General features: G+C 41.2%; 2 protein-coding genes and 1 long non-coding RNA gene across 3 annotated transcripts in view; 1 reads left to right on the plus strand and 2 right to left on the minus strand.

The window, feature by feature from the left end:
* The window catches only part of LOC114552945 (heterochromatin protein 1-like), a 600,023-nt gene that overhangs the window by 10,311 nt on the left and 571,654 nt on the right, over positions 1-18,058 (minus strand). The window lies entirely within an intron of this gene.
* Positions 1-18,058, minus strand: part of LOC114553107 (NACHT, LRR and PYD domains-containing protein 3-like) — a 582,600-nt gene that overhangs the window by 7,207 nt on the left and 557,335 nt on the right. The window lies entirely within an intron of this gene.
* LOC114553144 (uncharacterized) lies at positions 1,071-1,726 on the plus strand. Its single transcript, XR_003692254.1, has 3 exons — positions 1,071-1,258; positions 1,364-1,537; positions 1,633-1,726. It is a non-coding gene; the product is annotated as an uncharacterized LOC114553144 (long non-coding RNA).

Raw genomic sequence — 18,058 nt, forward strand, 5'->3', positions numbered from 1 at the left:
TGGACTTCCACAACACTGATATCCTGACTGATGTTACAGAGTCCACCTCAGTGGGTGTGCTGCTGACAAGCCTCATCAGGGGGAAACTGCTTCCCTCTGCTCGCCTCTGGATAACCACACGACCTGCAGCAGCCAATCAGATCCCTGCTGAGTGTGTTGACATGGTGACAGAGGTCAGAGGTTTTACCGACCCACAGAAGGAGGAGTACTTCAGGAAGCAATTCAGAGACAAGAAGCAGGCCAGCGAAATCATCTCCCACATCAAGACATCCCGAAGCCTCCACATCATGTGTCACATCCCAGTCTTCTGCTGGATCACTGCTACAGTTCTGGATAAGGTGTTGAAGACCAGAGAAGGAGGAGAGCTGCCCAAGACCCTGACTGAGATGTACATCCACTTCCTGGTGGTTCAGTCCAAACTGAAGAACATCAAATATCATAGAGGTGCTGAGACAGATCCACACTGGAGTCCAGAGACCAGGAAGATGATTGAGTCTCTGGGAAAACTGGCTTTTGAGCAGCTGCAGAAAGGCAACCTGATCTTCTATGAATCCGACCTGACAGAGTGTGGCATCGATATCAGAGAAGCCTCAGTGTACTCAGGAGTGTTCACACAGATCTTTAAAGAGGAGAGTGGACTGTACCAGGACAAGGTGTTCTGCTTTGTCCATCTGAGTGTTCAGGAGTTTCTGGCTGCTCTTCATGTCCATCTGTCATTCATCAACTCTGGAGTCAACCTGCTGTCAGAAGAAGAATCAACATCCTGGTTGCCTAATGCCTTCAGAGTGAAACCTAAAGTAAACCGTCTACATCAGAGTGCTGTGGACAAAGCCTTACAGAGTCTGAATGGACACCTGGACTTGTTCCTCCGCTTCCTCCTTGGTCTTTCACTGCAGACCAATCAGACTCTCCTACGAGGTCTGATGACACAGACAGGAAGTAGCTCACAGACCAATCAGAAAACAGTTGAGTACATTAAGACGAAAATTAGTGAGAATCTGTCTGCAGAGAGAAGCATTAATCTGTTCCACTGTCTGAATGAACTGAATGATTGTTCTCTAGTGGAGGAGATCCAACAGTCCCTGAGTTCAGGAAGTCTCTCCACAGATAAACTGTCTCCTGCTCAGTGGTCAGCTCTGGTCTTCATTTTACTGTCATCAGAAAAAGATCTGGATGTGTTTGACCTGAAGAAATACTCTGCTTCAGAGGAGGCTCTTCTGAGGCTGCTGCCAGTGGTCAAAGCCTCCAACAAAGCTCTGTACGTGCACACAGAACTATCCAAATTGATTTAGTTTTTCTTTAATTAGAATTTTTTTTTGTTTGTTTGTGTCTGTGTTCTTATCTGTTGCTGATTCCTTTTCAGCCTGAGTGGCTGTGACCTTTCAGAGAGAAGCTGTGAAGCTCTGTCCTCAGTTCTCAGCTCCCAGTCCTCTAGTCTGAGAGAGCTGGACCTGAGTAATAACGTCCTGCAGGATTCAGGAGTGAAGCTGGTATCTCCTGCACTGACAAGTCCACACTGCAGACTGAAAACTCTCAGGTTGGTGTTCAGTTAATTAAAAAGTATCACCCTCTGAGCAGTTATTTTCTTCCTATGTTAATTATTGGATTAACTTTTTATTGAATCCTTTTCAGACTGAGTGGCTGTGACCTTTCAGAGAGAAGCTGTGAAGCTCTCTCCTCAGTTCTCAGCTCCCAGTCCTCTAGTCTGAGAGAGCTGGACCTGAGTAATAACAACCTGCAGGATTCAGGAGTGACGCTGGTATCTCCTGGACTGAAGAGTCCACACTGCAGACTGCACACTCTCAGGTTGGTGTTCAGTTAGGACCTGAGTAACAATGCAAGTTAAAGCAACATTGTGTAACATTGACTCATTTTTTTTCTCTTGTGTCCCTATAGTTTCACAGTAACTTACTTCTACACTGCTATCATAAATATCGATACCTCTACACATGCATTTGTTATGATGACATTACTTGTAATCGAAATCTAGCAAGTCAACAACTCTGCTAACAGAGCCAAAGGTGCAACAACACAAGACATAGCAACCAGCTAATATTACATAATAGTCCAACAACAAGAAGACCAGCTCGCTGTCCTGCCCTTTTTTATTTCGCAAAACTCTCTGCAACGTCTAAAAACAAGTCAGAGTTGTCTGGGGGAAGCTCAGCTACTCTGTTCTGGTCTCTTTTTAGCTTCCTTTACTCTTTTCAGCTTACCTTCGTTACACCCTGAGGAAGGCTCAAGCCGATCCCCTTTTTGACAGTCTCACTACATTGTGTATGTGGATCTGCACATGGGGAAACCACACTGAATCAGGATAGGCATGTCCACATCACAGACAGACATAGAAACAGTTATCAGGAGTTCTGCTCTTTATTAAACTTGTTTTAACTGTGATCATATGGTGGAAAGTTTTTTTAACAAAAGTATGACAATACATGTCTTACAATACCTTGTCTCTCTCACAGTAAGATATAACATAAATAAATTAAAACATTAGCTTTTAAGGCCTTTCTGCTATATAAAAATACAGTATATTAAATAGTATAGTGTCTTTGACACCGGAATGTATCTTCTCCAGTAACATTACACATTTTTCACATAATTAAAGTCAACATCAAATACAGTGACAGTTACTTGCCCATGGGGAAACCAGAGCAAATCAGGATAGGCATGTTGACATCACAGACAGAGACATAAAAGTCCTACACAATGCACAGTAAGTCAGAATGGAGAAATAGCATTAGAAGCAATGCAAAATAGGCTACATTTAGCGTTCAGCTTTGACCCTAAAATTAGTTACTCACTAATTACGCTGGGTTTGTACAGGCAGCTTCAACAACAGCAGGATGGAGCGATTCAATGCATTCCCAGTCAAAAATCAATACTAGCATAAACCTTCCTTATCTAGCTGCTGCAATAAATACGCAGAGGAAGAGAAATCAGTCTCCCAAAAATCAACTGATTATTTATTTGAGCTTTAGAATGTAATTACTGCAAAACAATTATAAAATAAGGTTTATTTAGCTTTCTCTCTCTACTGGACAGTGACAATTTAAAGTAGCTACACACCATTAGTTCTTGTCGTGTACAGCTGGACTGTAAAGCCCCACCCATTTCTAGCACCAAGGGTAGTTGTTATATAATTGCTCCCAGGTTGTGGACAGGTCGTACTTGAATTGACCGTGTGTGTATGTGCGTGTGCGTGTGGTGTGTGTGTGTGTGTGTGTGTGTGTGTGTGTGTAGTCTCTCAGGCTGTATGATCTCAGAGGAAGGCTGTACTTCTCTGGCCTCAGCTTTGAGATCCAACCCCTCCCATCTGAGAGTGCTGGACCTGAGCTACAATCATCCAGGAGACTCAGGAGTGAAGCTGCTTTCTACTTTACTGGAGGATCCAAACTGGAGACTGGACACTCTAAGGTATGGACGGACAAACACTTTTTTTAGTCACTAAGTGAGAAACTCTGGTTCTTGTTGAATGGAGGATCTAAGTGAAGGTGTATCTCAATCTTATAACACAAATACTGATTTTTACTCAAGGTCAAAGGTCCGGGAACATTCAATTGGCATTAACAAAATAAGATTTAATCAACTTACATATCACTTTTATGCAACATACTTTCAAGTTGAGTACTCACTTTTCCTAATCAACTTTTGTAGCGTTACAGGTAGCTGAAATTCGGTACCAGTATCAAACGGGACCTTTTTGGTAGCTTATAAAATAATTGAATTAAGTTAGAAAAATAAGCAAAACCTTTTTATCCTATTTACATGTCATTTATTTAGACCATTTTACACACAAACTAAATGAAAACCCCTCCAAACCTCTAGCCTTTCAGTCTGTCATCAGGGCATAGAGAATGCTGTTGTACATGTCTCAGAGTAAAGCCGCCTACACATGATAGGCGGCAACACCGCTCTGCGGCGGTTGTTCCATTGATTTCCTACGGGGAGGGCGGTGGCGTCCAACTATGTACTGTGCTACCCCTGGCGTTGTGCACCGCGGCTCAGATTTGCCGCTCAGTGCTGCGCTCAAAGTTCAAATTATTTAAACTTTGACCTAGTTGCTGCTGATCTTTCAAAGGTGCAACCAATGAGATAATGGAAATGACGTTGCTCTCTGCGCTTTGCTCTGAAAATCGTGTATCATGTGTATGGAGCTTAAATGTAACCACACCGTGACAGCTTTAGCAGCATTGCCCTGAGTTTGACATGAACAAGCTGTCAACGTAGTCTCTCTCCGTCTCATTTCACACTATGATGGTTAAACCTTGAAATTATCCACAGCCCTGGAGTTTGAAGTTGATTGGGACTTTGTTTCTTCCTGCAGGGTGGAACATGGTGGACCACAGAGACTGAGACCTGGTGTGAGGAAGTGTGAGTGTGTTTTAAGTTTGCTCTAAGAGAACTCAGCTGTGTGTTACACTAGTTTAACCCCTTCCAGGCGCTGGAAGTATATTATAAGATGAGGTTACTTTCTATTTCAATGTTTTACTGAACAGGATCCTGAGTGCTTAGTAGTTGATGTTGAATTGGCTAAATCTCGCTTTACCAGTGGATGTTATTATTATAGGCATAAGTAGCTATGAAGAAATAATCAAGAAACAATAGCACGGTGCCTTTACTGTGCTCCACACTACCCAACACACTATGAGCTGTATCGGTATTTCCCCAGAAGCAAATGTCAAGTTTTTTAAATGTAAACCGTAGTAAAATGAAATGTTCAGGACAGTCAGGTAAAATGTATAACACAAAGAAATGTATTTTACTATTCTGGATTATCTTTTTGTGTCGTATTCAAATATTTTGTTTTAGTCTTTTTTTCAAGATATTCCTTTATGTTATACATAAACATCTTTACTGCTTTTACAGTCTCAAATAAAACTCTTAACATGTGCCAATGCACTTAAAAATCCCTTAGAGAAAATGATTGCTACCAATGCATTCAGTGGCCTAACGAGCCAACACCGGGCCCTTAAGCAGGATTATCAAGGCGGGCCCCCCTACTATAGCATGTGATGATGTCCACGAGTAGGCTACCATGAATAGGACAGGATAGGATCATAGAGACACTGCATATAAGAGATGAGATGACTGACAAAATCAGGAGTAGCCTACGTGCACCACAACAACAACAAAAACACGGGTGAATGCGCACCAAAACACATGAAAAAACACACAAGGACATCCTTCCAGGATTTCACGTCCTTTTTGAGATTGTTGCGGCCCAAAATGCCTGATTTCACGGGAGCTTTTGGAAAAAATTGCGATAAAAGTTGCAATGTCTTTTGTATGTTTGTTGCAATGAAGTTAGAAGACAGTGAAAGTTGCAAAAAAATATAGTATATATATACTTGTTTTGGGGAATAATAATAATTATTATTAATTAATTACTCTGGGCTGAGATTTCCTAGGGAACCTTACCAAAAAGGCTCAGGATGCTGCAAATGTTGGTATAATATGAAAGTGGCTGGTGGATTTAAGACAAAAAATTATAATTTGTTGAATTAATCAAACATGAACATATATGTCACTATCAGTGGCTTGTTGATCTTTACATTGTTAGTTAATTTCCTATCCTGGGCTGGGACACACATTCATACGGTTTGGTAAAGGACTTATTGGACTTTAACTTATCATTGCACTTAGAATAACGAGCGGAGCTGTCCTCAATTTAGGTCATCGTTTACGTCTCATCTGCATCCACTGTGTGTGATTGTGTGTGTGTGTGTGTGTGTGTGTGTGTGTGTGTGTGCGCGCTTATCAGTCGCGGGGGAAATGGAGCAGCAGCCCCGCCCCCTGCAGAGAGCCGACAGTATTGAAACAGCAGCAGCTTCAGTGACAGCGTACATTGATGTTAAAATGTCTCCATGTTGGCAGGACGGTCTATCGCTGTACGTTTTGTTGGTAAATGTGAGATGTTCGAGTCACACACACGTCTTGTCTTCATAACAGAAACTAGGAAATTAATTTGACCTGTTCTCACTCCCGCTTGGTCAGTGGCTGCAGGTGGGACTGCTGGGATTGTCGCAAGTAATGAAAATGCGATAGGGGGCCCCGGCTGTCAATCAATATCTTCCAGTGTTGCGGGCCCCTGATTGGTCCGGGCCCATAAGCACCGCTTACCCTGCTTACCGATAGTTACGCGTCTGAATACATTTAAAGCAAGTGTCCTCTAATCCCTTTTTCACTTAAATATGAAACTTTGGCAGTTGACTTAAATTGTACGTAGATAAGTTACCCTTTAAAATAAAATAAAACTCCTTTCTTTCTCTCACAAGAACACACCAGAGTTAACCAATGCTTTAGACGATTTTAGCTTATCAAATATAAAACAGTTACTTTAAACATTATTTATATTTTTGGGATTTAACCAGTTTAACCTTTTTAAATGTTCCAAATGTAACGAAGCACTTTGGTTTTTAACCTTTGGGGCTCTTAAGTTGGTGGAACAAATCCTTAAATCCTTTAGAGCTGCAACACACCAGACCGACTCATCCCCATGTAATGCTGCGGTGACCAATCATGTAACCAGAGATCAGACTTGTCAGTGTGTTTAGAGCTCTGGTTTGAGGTGGTGGGAGAGTCCTGTACAGGAAACAGGAAACATCACTGACTCTGAGGGGAAAAAAATGAAAACCAAGTACTGAACTGTTTCCTCCAACAACAAAACACTCGCTCGTCTCTTTTCTTTCTCTCTCTCCTGTGAAATTAAGCTGCCTTCAAGAGCAGTCGGAAACGTCAAGATCTATAACGTTCTGATGGAAAACAGTAACTGTGAAATATAAATTCTACTTGTGCTTTGTTTGATGGTTTAAGAACACAACAGGATGTTACACAAATGGGCTGTTTCAGTGACACTCCCAATGTGGAGAATCGCCCCGTTTCTTAACGAAGACGAAAACAAAACAGCCGAGTAGAGTCAACGAGCTGGACTGATGAAACCTCTGCAGGCTGCAGGTTCACCAGGCAACCGTCTGTGTGGCTCTCAGGTCCGGCGGCGGAGTCCCTCCTGATACAAGGCAGTAGCCACAGCAGCTAATGAACACTGTCCTCCATAGGGCCGCACAGTGGCCCTCATTTATGAAACGGGTGTACGACCTAAAACAGGCGTAGGACGGGCGTACGCCGATTCCTACGCAAAGCTCGCCATTTATCAATGTGAACGTGAGCGTAGGCTGCGATACAATCTCACGTCTGGTCTGAACTCGTGTACGCAAGTTTTCGCGTCAGTGTGGCCTTGCAGTGCAGCATATAATCAGTTTAACAGGAGAAGAAGAAGTCATCAGTTGGTCACTTATCAGCAATGGCAGATCTGTCTCTTTTAGAAGACCTCTATGAGCCGGTACAACAGTGCACACGTACGCACACGGGCCACGGTGGAGAGCTCCATCGGATTGATTAAGGGCAGATGGCTCGCATCAGTGGGGGGGGACCCTACTATACACGGCAGAAAAAGTCTGCAACATTGTTTTAGCCTATTCCTCGCTTTTAAAAGGTAGCCTATAGTGTTATGTTTGGCAATGATATTTAATACAGGAAACATGACGATGCACAACATTTTTATTTAATCTTCAGGTTTTCATTTCTCTGTCGTGAATTATTTATTTCTGCCATTGACCGAAAGAGTTATTTTGGCTTGTTTTCCCAGCCCCTCTGCTGTCAGGAGACAGGGTCGAGGTGGTGGTCTCCCTCAGCTGTTGTCTCGTTCTGACTCATGAAAAAAAACGAGTAAAATAAAAGACACTGCATAAACTCTACTGTGTGTTTATTCAAATATAAGCACACCTACATGTAGGCCTAAGAGATAGAAGCCTGTATATTACTATTAGGACTATAGAATACATATGTCAAATGTATAAATTAGATAAACTTCAGCTGGAGTCCGATTTACTACGGCAACACTGTTGACCTCATCAGTGATCTCTTTCCATTCCCCATTCTTTCTCCAGCCTTTAATACCAGTTTTCAGGCTGCCAAATAGTACACACGTTAGTAAAAATGAATCTGAGATATCAGGGTTTCAATCTCCACCTCTGAAAAGTTCCGCTTCTCAGCCGGATTACGTCTCGCCATGTCGTAAATTGTAGAGGCCTCAAAACCCAGAATATATTGGGCCGTGATATTTAAATGACGATGGTTTCCAGTCATGCATTTATCAACGTAAGACCATTCTTACGCTCTGATTGGTGTGATACAAACGTTTCATGAATCATACATAAAGCCTGTCGTAAGATGATTTCTGCGCTCATATCTGGTTTCTACGTTTGATACGGTTGATAAATGAGGCCAATATGTTGTTTTATCCTCATCTCGATATCAAATGCCGCAATAAACACACCACGAAAGACACTCAGAGAGTTTTTGAGATAGTTGGAAGAAAAGATCAGTAGAAAACTTCAACACTTTAAAATATAACTGCCTTTTATGTTCAAGTTAATGTTCAGTTGGTTCAATACAAGAATGTTGGCCAACAAGCAATTTGGCCTTTAACATCGGTTTATTCATTGTAATAATATTTTTATATCAATATTCAATCCAGACCATAGGCGGTGCAGATATGACTAGGCTACATTATTTTGACCATGTGTGCAAGTATGAATACTGTGTGAGGATTGGTGTGTGTGTGTGTGTGTGTTAATGTGTGTGTTAAGCTGTGTGTGGTGTATTTGGCCTGCTGCATTACTCTTCTACAATAACAGCTACTGTATGAAAGCTGCAGTAATGGTTGTCTAAACCCGGCTTGGTGGCTGCTATTTGAAATATGTTCGGTGGGCTAATCACAGTTTTATGGTGCTGTTGTCTCGGCAACTCTAGTTTTAACTTTAGTTAAAATACATAAATCAATCTCTCTCGTTCACTCGCTTAGTAAACTGCGTCAGAGGTGGGTGTGTATCTGTGTGTGTGTGTGTGTAGGCTGTGTGTGTGTCAAGAGAAACTCTAAATTTCAGATCACCCTCACTGAAACATGGAGCAACCCCATAGCACCAGGAAAAGAAAATCTCTGGCACCACCACAGTCCTAGTCCTCCAGAGAAGTCCTGGTTCCTCCCGGTCCTCGGTGAAAGCTGCTGCTGGTGTTAACAGCTGACTGTCCCTCACGGCGGAGCTAGCTTAAACATCAACAGTTAACAGTTAACACTTTTACAAAGCTAGTGGAAACAAAAACACAGCTAACCTGCCTGAACTTCACCTAAAACTACAGGATAACAAGTTACCAAACTGAGAGTTGAACACGACTGTTAGCTGCAATAATGATACTTGTACCAAAACTTTAAAAGTCCATTAGTCTCCAAACATGAGTCAGCTGGACATTAAACTTAGTTTTTCTCTCCTCTGCTGACTGCATGTTTCTCCCTCCATCGTGCTCTACATCTCCTCTCTGACTTCCTCCTTTCTTTTCTACTCCCCAACAAAGTCATCTGATTGGCTAGGAGTGTAGCTATACAGAACATAATTCACATAGATTCCACTGAAAATACATTACACTTCACTTCAAAACAAAGCATTATGGGAAATGTATTTTCTATTGCATTTACCCAGTTATGAACTGAAACACCATTTATTCATGTAGTTAACTGTATAAAATAAACACTTTATTTATATTTATTTAACAGTATTTGTGATTTTTAGATTTTCTTGCCTGAAGTACGAAGATAAATTTCTCTTATGAGATAAGTTTCTGTTTTTGTGGCTAGAAAGATGTTAGGATTTAATTAATTAATTTAAAATCCACAAACTCAACAAACTGAACATGTTGATCCAACAGAACTAATAAATACATAAATACATGAATCAACAGTCGAGCCAACAGAAAGCTAACTTTGTCTCTTTATTTTTTATTCACACATAAGTTGTTGTGTTCAAGTAGCCTTCAGTTTTCTTCTCTGGATGCTTTTAATAAATAGGCATTGAAAAAACTCACAGTTCATAAACACAACACGGCATAATTAATGTCACAAAGATGTTTAAAAGGTGAATAAAGTGAGTTGAGGTAGATTTATCTTCCAGTTCCTCCCGGTATCAGATATACCACACAGACACAAACATACCATAAATACTCATTTTTCATACATAAACTGGTATTTCTATAAAGTGAACATCAGCTAATAGCAGTTTTAGAAAGCAGATGGTTGAGAGCTGCTTTGTGCTGCAGTAGAAGAAGATGTGACAGTTTTATTAGTGAGACTTTATTCAGTTCATGTTTCTAGATTTGGATCATCAGCTGTCATCATCGGGTCAACACGAGGACAAGAAGCTGAACATTGTTGACATGTTGACTCTCATGTTCACTAACTGTTGATGTTGTTAGAACTGGATTGTTAAACATCACTCACAGCTGAATATGAAATGAACGTTTGAATGATTTTCTTTCAGTTATTGTCAGTAAAGTTGTTAATAAATCATCAGATGATAACCTGCAGCTGTATTGTGTCTTGTTCTCTCCATCAGATGTCTGTGAACTGGAACTGGACACAAACACAGTACACAGAAGACTCAAACTGTCTGACAACAACAGGAAGGTGACAGATGTGGAGGAGGATCAGTCATATCCTGATCATCCAGACAGATTTGACTACTGGGTTCAGCTGCTGTGTAGAAATGTTCTGACTGGTCGCTGTTACTGGGAGGTCGAGAGGAGAGGAGGGGTTGCTATAGCAGTGAGTTACAGAGGAATCAGAAGGAGAGGAGACAGTAAAGACTGTGTGTTTGGATGTAATGATCAGTCCTGGAGACTGGACTGCTCTGATGAAGATGGTTACTCTGTCTGGCACAATAACAGAAGAACATCCATCTCCTCCTCCTCCTCTGTCTCTAACAGAGTAGCAGTGTATGTGGACATTCCTGCTGGCTCTCTGTCCTTCTACACAGTCTCCTCTGACTCACTGATCCACCTCCACACCTTCAACACCACATTCACTCAACCTCTTTATCCTGGGTTTGGGTTCTGGCCTGGTTCCTCAGTGTCTCTGTGTCCTCTGCAGGACTGAGAGTCTCTCCTGGTTCCTCAGTGTCTCTGTGTCCTCTGCAGGACTGAGAGTGTCTCCTTGTTCCTCAGTGTCTCTGTGTCCTCTGCAGGCCTGAGAGTGTCTCCTTGTTCCTCAGTGTCTCTGTGTCCTCTGCAGGACTGAGAGTCTCTCCTGTGGACAGAAACACTGACTGAAGATCAGCTGCTGAAATCAAAGTTCAGTCTGTTCACCATCACACACACTCTGCACTGTGAAGCAGATCTGAGACTCAAACACAAAAACATTCATCTGATTTCATCTCTGGGATTATCAACATTTGATCTGTTGGACTATAAACACATGATATGGAACATCTAAAAAATAATCAACTGTTATAGGTTACTATTGTCCTTTATATTTTGAATCATATTGTAATATATTTAAAATTTGGAAAACAAATGTTTCTATAACCAATCATCATATAGTCTAATGTTTCTGAATGCTTTTAATAAAATCTATGTTTCATTTTGAGGGTGATCATTTGTTCATTTGATCATATCATGATTTCATTCATCAGTTGACTCTATTTACTGAGATTGATACAACCCCCCCCCCCATAATCAATCACTATGTAACTCAGTGCAGCCTACTCCAAAAACCTATTATATTTCCTTTACATACATAAATTTGAACCATAAATTAATGCCGAAAAGGCACAAATTGTTGCAGAAAAATAAACCAGAATGAAGAAAATGAAGTGTTCGATTTTTAAAATTCTCACCCCCCAATGTTGAACCCAAAGTTCCCCCCTTGCATTCAACATCATCAGTATTCAGCCTGAGGTGGATCTCATGTTATTGTGCCTCACAAATTCATAATTATGACTTTCCATGAGTATTTTATTAATGTTCCTAACACTTCACTCATTCTGTGTTGTTGTTAGTTTTCTCCTGTTGGTCTCTTTCATATTTTTGTTCAACTTGCTCATCAGTGTTGTGCATGAACGCGCTAAAAGAGCCCGTTGATTAAAAACTGAAGGCTTTAACAATCTATCATTTTAATCTTGTTGCACACGATAAGAAGACGTGTGCCTAAAATAGAAAATATATCATCTTTCAGAACCTTGAAGGCTCCATAATTTCACACTCTGAAATGTACACAGTGAGTACTTTTACTTTGAATACTTCAAGTTAGTACTAAGTACGTAGCCTACTTTGACTCCAGTAGACTTTCTAATGCAGGATCTTTACTTGTAACAGAGTATTTCTACACTGTGGTAGCCTATTGCTACTTTGACTTTAATCTTTAGTTTAGTTTTGTCACGTTTTATTTCACTTTTATTCTGCTCAACCTGAGGCAGATTATTTTGATGATTAAGACATGAACATGTGTCTTGTTTGCTCGCTCTCATCTTCTCTTCAGAAACAACCGTTCAAACACAAGCTAGGAGCTACGATCACTTTTTGGCAAGTGGAAACGTGCATTTTATGGATGTTTTGCTTCTTAAAGAATGTATTTAAACTGGTTAAGTTCTTTTGGGCTATAATCTGTCAGATAGAATTGAAATCCAGTATTTTTGAGGCAGAAACAACCTTTCAGTGTAAAGGTAGGGGCTGCGATCACGTTTTGGCAGAACAGCAGAAGTGCGTGTCCCCCCCTCCCGCTCCAGGTGACTGATGGACAGACAGGTGCTGCTGTCGGTTCACTTTCCTTCTTCAGTTGTCGGATGGAAAGTTGGAGATGTTTCCAATCAGCAGAAATCAGCTGGGACAGCCAACCAACACACACACTGGGAGTCCAACCACTTTAATTCATGTTGACTTTGTGAATATTATATCTGAACTTTTAGCTTCAGTCTTCATTACAGACTCCAGCAGTTTTGGACAGTACCGAAGTCAAGTGAATGTAAAAACAATCTGAGCATCACAACTAACTGTTTTAGACACAGATATGGTCATAATAATGCTCCAAAATGCTGTCAGATTGCATTTTTTTTAATCATGCACAACAAAAGAAAAGGTGCCATAATGAACCTCAGTTCAATGGATGCTCTGTAGCATCTCACAGTTTCTCTCCCCTCCCACTAAAGACTGTTGACGTTACAGAGCTTTACTCACGCTTTGGCTACAGTGAAGGCGTAACGTATGCAGACTGTTAGCGGAGCGTATGTGCCGTGGAATGTATCTTTTAACCGGCTCCACCTGCAGCGCCACACGGCGGAGGATTGTTGAAGTCACAGGCCAGACGGAGAGCTTTTGCTTTGGGATTGTTGTTGTTTCTTCAGTTTTTTTGGAGCCGGCACAGAGCTGTGAAAAGGTTCATCTACTGTCAGCTGTTGTCAGAGGACGCAGGGGAGGGAAACAAGAAATAAAAACACAAACTCTCCAAACCAAACTGCCAACACGCTCACTGACAGTCATTAAGTCGTTTCCTGTATATCGGTAGTTTAATTTAAAAGAAATATAGACACTTTATGATCCATTTCTGTGTGAAAGGGCCACACACACCTCTGGTAAAACTCTAAATAGAAGCCTGTCCTGTTTCTACCTTGTAGATTGGATCTGTGTGGAGCATATGCACCACTACGCTGCTCTCTGCCTGCTGTCTCCAGTCTGATGGTTATGGTGGAAGTGGTGTTGGAACATCAGCTCTGCTTCGTTCTGGCGTGCAATGTAGCCGGCCAGTAGAGTTAAAAATACTTCTATTTTAGGTATATATAATATGGTCTATTGGTGAAGCATCATTAATCACATTTTGTCCCCAGCGGGCATAAAAATAATTCATCCGAGGCAGGGACATGTAGACCAGAAAGGGGGCAGTCCCACGCAAGTGCAGCTTCCAGCATGAAGCGTATCCCACAATCCACTGCAACATGAGGTCACACAGGTCGGACGCCGCCTGTGCTCCAGAGACCCGTCGACAGATGTGAGAAGATATTTAAATTTATTTTTAACACCGCTGCTTTTGCTGTGTTGATTTGTGAGCTGCAGTCAGGAGAAAGATGCTTTTATTGTTTTAATTTGGAGATTTTCTTCTCAGCCAAGAGTGAGGGAGCGCTACATGTAAAGGTAAATGTTGGACAAAAACAAGCAGTGTAAATAAAGATTTATCTCATTAGATGGTCAGTTAGCTCCATCTAGTGGACAGATAGTAGAACTCCATCATCTGATGGGGGACTTCTCTCACACTGACTGGGTGTGTGGACAGGTTGGACTGGTTCTGACGTCTCTCTGACTCTGAAGTTATGAACTGTGACGGCGTCTTCAGATCAAATGCACATCGACACCAGGACTGACGAGGGCCAATGAGCAGCTTCTTCTCTCCCAGAGTTTCCTCGACACATGAAGGAGGAAAGTGTCTGGAAAGTGACCTGAAGAGACTTCAGCAGGTGAGAATCTGACCAGAGGAATCTGGAAATGGTTGATGAACAGAATCACTTTGATTCAATCTGTTTGACTGGACAGAAGAAATGGTTCTTTCTGGGTTGTTCTTCAGATTTTTAGAGATAGACTATGATTCTAATGAGTGTCCATCTGAGTTAAAGGAGATGGTTTGAGAATGATTAGCATGTATTACTGTTGGTAGTTCTCAGGTCTAAACAACAGCAGAATGTTCTCTGAGTTCACATCAGTGAAAAACAGGGAGGGTCCAAACTGGTCGGACAGCTCTGATCAACTTGGCCGTGGTACATCTGATCCTAAACCCAGTTATACTTTGACAGTGAGTTGTTTGTACTTTTACTGCATTACATAATTACAATAAGATCATTCTGCACTGCATTAAAAGTATAAATACACCCTGTCAAATGGCTTTGTTAGTAAGCTAAATGTACTGAAAGTATCAAAGTAAAATTACAGAGTGCAATAAAATGTCCCCTGTGAGTGTGTGTGTTTGTGTGTGTGTGTGTGTGTGTGTGTGTGTGTGTGTGTGAACACGCAGGAGTGTGAGAGAGTGAGAATGAGGAAGATGGCAACGTAACTATGTGGGTGGCTACACCACACAAGAGTTCAAGATGGCGAGGGAAGCCATGACATTTGAGATTATTTAAAATTTAAGAATACGTTGCAGACATAAGGTATAACATTGATAATGCAGCACCTAGGTTGGTGTGGAGTTGAGCTAAATTGCACTAACATCAGATCTGTGTGAGTGTCAGGAAGGGCATGTAGATGTGTGTGTGTGTGTGTGTGTGTGTGTCTAAGAGAGGGTGTGTCTTTTTATTTATTTAACCTTTATTTAACCAGGTAGGCTGTTGAGAACAGGTTCTCATTTGCAACGGTGACCTGGCCAAGAAAAGCATAGGCGTGCAAGACAAGAAATAGTTTCACATTCAATACAGTACAATAACACAATAATACAAAATGCTACATAAAGTGCAGATTAAGTGGGCATTACAAATGTTGGTATGTAGTGAGGTGTAAGTAAGTCGATGGATATGCAATACATGATCAGAGAGTAAATATCACTGCTGAGATGGTGTAAAGAGTCGATGGTGTAATGAGTCAATAAACAGTTAGTCTAGTGGTCTAGTTAGTGAAGTAGAATCAGTTATAATACAATATATATGAATAGACAGTCTAGATAAATGCTAAAGTGTAGTGTGAAGTCAATAATATTAGTGCAGGTTGTGGTCTATTAAGTGAGGTAGATCAGTAATAACACAGTAACAGTAATATAAATGCTGAATGTAGAGAAAAGACAATATACAGTTAGTGCAAATGGTGGTCTAGCTAGTGATGTAGATCAGTAATAATACAATATGTGTTGGAGCCATTTAATTGGCAATCAGCGTGTGACGCTGGGGGTGGAAGAGTTTATTTAAATGGGGCCTAATTGCTTCAGCTGGGTTGCGCACAGCAAGGTCACAGTTTTTTTGACCGTGGTTACGTGTATGATAACGTGGTAAGATTGAAAGAAGAATTATTATTTTGTTTTATTATTTTGCTGGTCACTTAAAATAAACGGATTGCCATATCCAACTTTAAGTTTGAACTCTTGGACAAGTTATTCATTAGCAATTGTTGGTTTAAAAACGCGTAAATTACAGACCAAACAAAGGAACAAATGTGCGCCAACAATATGCATGAATAAATAGACAGTCTATATAAATGCTGAGATGTAGTAAAGAGTTAATATACAATTAGTGCAGAATGTGGTCTAGACAGCGACGTAGATCAGTAGATGTGCAAAAAGTGTGTGACAACAAAGTTGGGAAGGGGAGGGGAATATTGCAAAGTAGCGTCTGTCATCAGAGAAAAATGCAAGGAGTGTCAGAACTGGTCGGACAGCTTGGTGATCCATTTACTGTAACTAAAACACAGACATCTTCCAACACTGAGACAGACTTGGTTTGACTGAAAGCTGTTTACACGGTCCATGTGTCAACTGTCCCAGAGACTCCGAGTCCTTCCATGGACCTGAGTCCTGTACTACGAATCCAGATCAACATGCTTTTCAGTTACCCGGCTTCACCTGACCTAACAACTGCGGTCCTGTATAAGCTATGTCACGACGATGGTTATCAAACTAGTTTCCCAATCCAGCGACTGGTGCGTTCACATAAAAGAGGCGGTGTTTGCACAGCATGACCAATCACAAACATCTACCAGACCTGCATATTTTACATAAGAAGAGCAAACTATAATTCTACATAAATATGAAGAACACAGTCACGGTTTTACAGACAAAACGCAATACAGTCGCTGCTTCCTACAACAGGAAGGAAAGCTGGCAATAGCCGACGCTGTAAATGCGTAAATCACAACTCCTATCAATATCACTTCCCCATCAGTCAGGACCAAGATCTGACCATAATTACACTTGTGCTTTCCATAAACTGTCATTGCTTTAGCCTATTATTTCAGTTGCAACCCTGGCAGTGGTAAGCGATCATGAGAGAAAATAAAAAAAACATAAAATATAATTCAAACCAATGTGTGAAAATCTATATCTTTCATAAAAATACCCATCAGGGAATGTTAACGTTTTTGTTGGTCTCTAAATGTTTTAACATTTATGAGCGCACCTCTCTCTCTCCACGCACCGAGCTCCACCTGATCTTCTCAGAACGGTGACGCTGTTCTCTACTGAGTATTGATTGGTCATTAGGCGGTGCTTTTACACCGGTGGATCTCTGATCCCCCGACCAGGTTAGGTGTTCAGCATAAGTGACCAAAGCGATTTAACCCAGTAACAAGTGATCCACCGTCATGATACCCAAAACCCTGGGTTGTACCTGAAGTTACATCGGTAACGCCAAATCTTGCTTCGTAGTACAAGCCTCCGCTCAGTGTGCCTGATGGAAAGAGCTGATTCACTGTCTTCTATGTTTACGGTGTTTTAAGCCCCCAACATCGCCTCCCAGGCAGCGCTGCCTGGAAGGCACTAGGATTAGATCATGTTTAGGGTTAGGTGCCTTCAAGTCAACTGTTACAACGCTGCCTGGAAGGAGACGTTGTGGCCTTAAAACACCATCAAGCGTTTTCTGCAGTATCTGTGACATGTTAGAGAGGGATGAGAGACTAATGTGTCCTGTGATGAAAAGCTGGTTATAGTGACAGAGGTCATCTCTCTCCTCTTTAAACGAGTGTCCATCTGAGTTAAAGGAGAGTGGTTTGAGAATGATTAGCATGTATTACTGTTGGTAGTTCTCAGGTCTAAACAACAGCAGAATGTTATCTGAGTTCACATCAGTGAAAACTGGTCGGGAGAGTCAAAACTGGTCGGACAGCTTTGATCAACTTGGCCGTGGTACATTGGATCCAAAACACAGTTGTACTTTGGCAGTGAGTTGTTTGTACTTTTACTGCATTATAGAATTACCGTGACATCATTCTGTACTGCGGTAAAAGTATCAATAAACAGAAGTTAAAGTTTGGCTTTGAAATTCTTACTTTGGTAAAAGGAGAAAAAGTATTATCAGCTAAATGTACTTAAACAACAAAAGTAAAATTACTGAGTGCAGTAAAAGTGTGTGTGTGTGTGTGTGTGTGTGTGTGTGTGTGTGTGTGTGTGTGTGTGTGTGTGTGTGTGTGTGTGTGTGTGTGTGTGTGTGTGTGTGTGTGAACATGCAGGGTTGTGCGTGAGAGAGTGAGAATGAGGAAGATGGCA

Source organism: Perca flavescens, chromosome 3 (genome assembly GCF_004354835.1).
Source record: "Perca flavescens isolate YP-PL-M2 chromosome 3, PFLA_1.0, whole genome shotgun sequence".
NCBI lineage: Eukaryota > Metazoa > Chordata > Actinopteri > Perciformes > Percidae > Perca > Perca flavescens.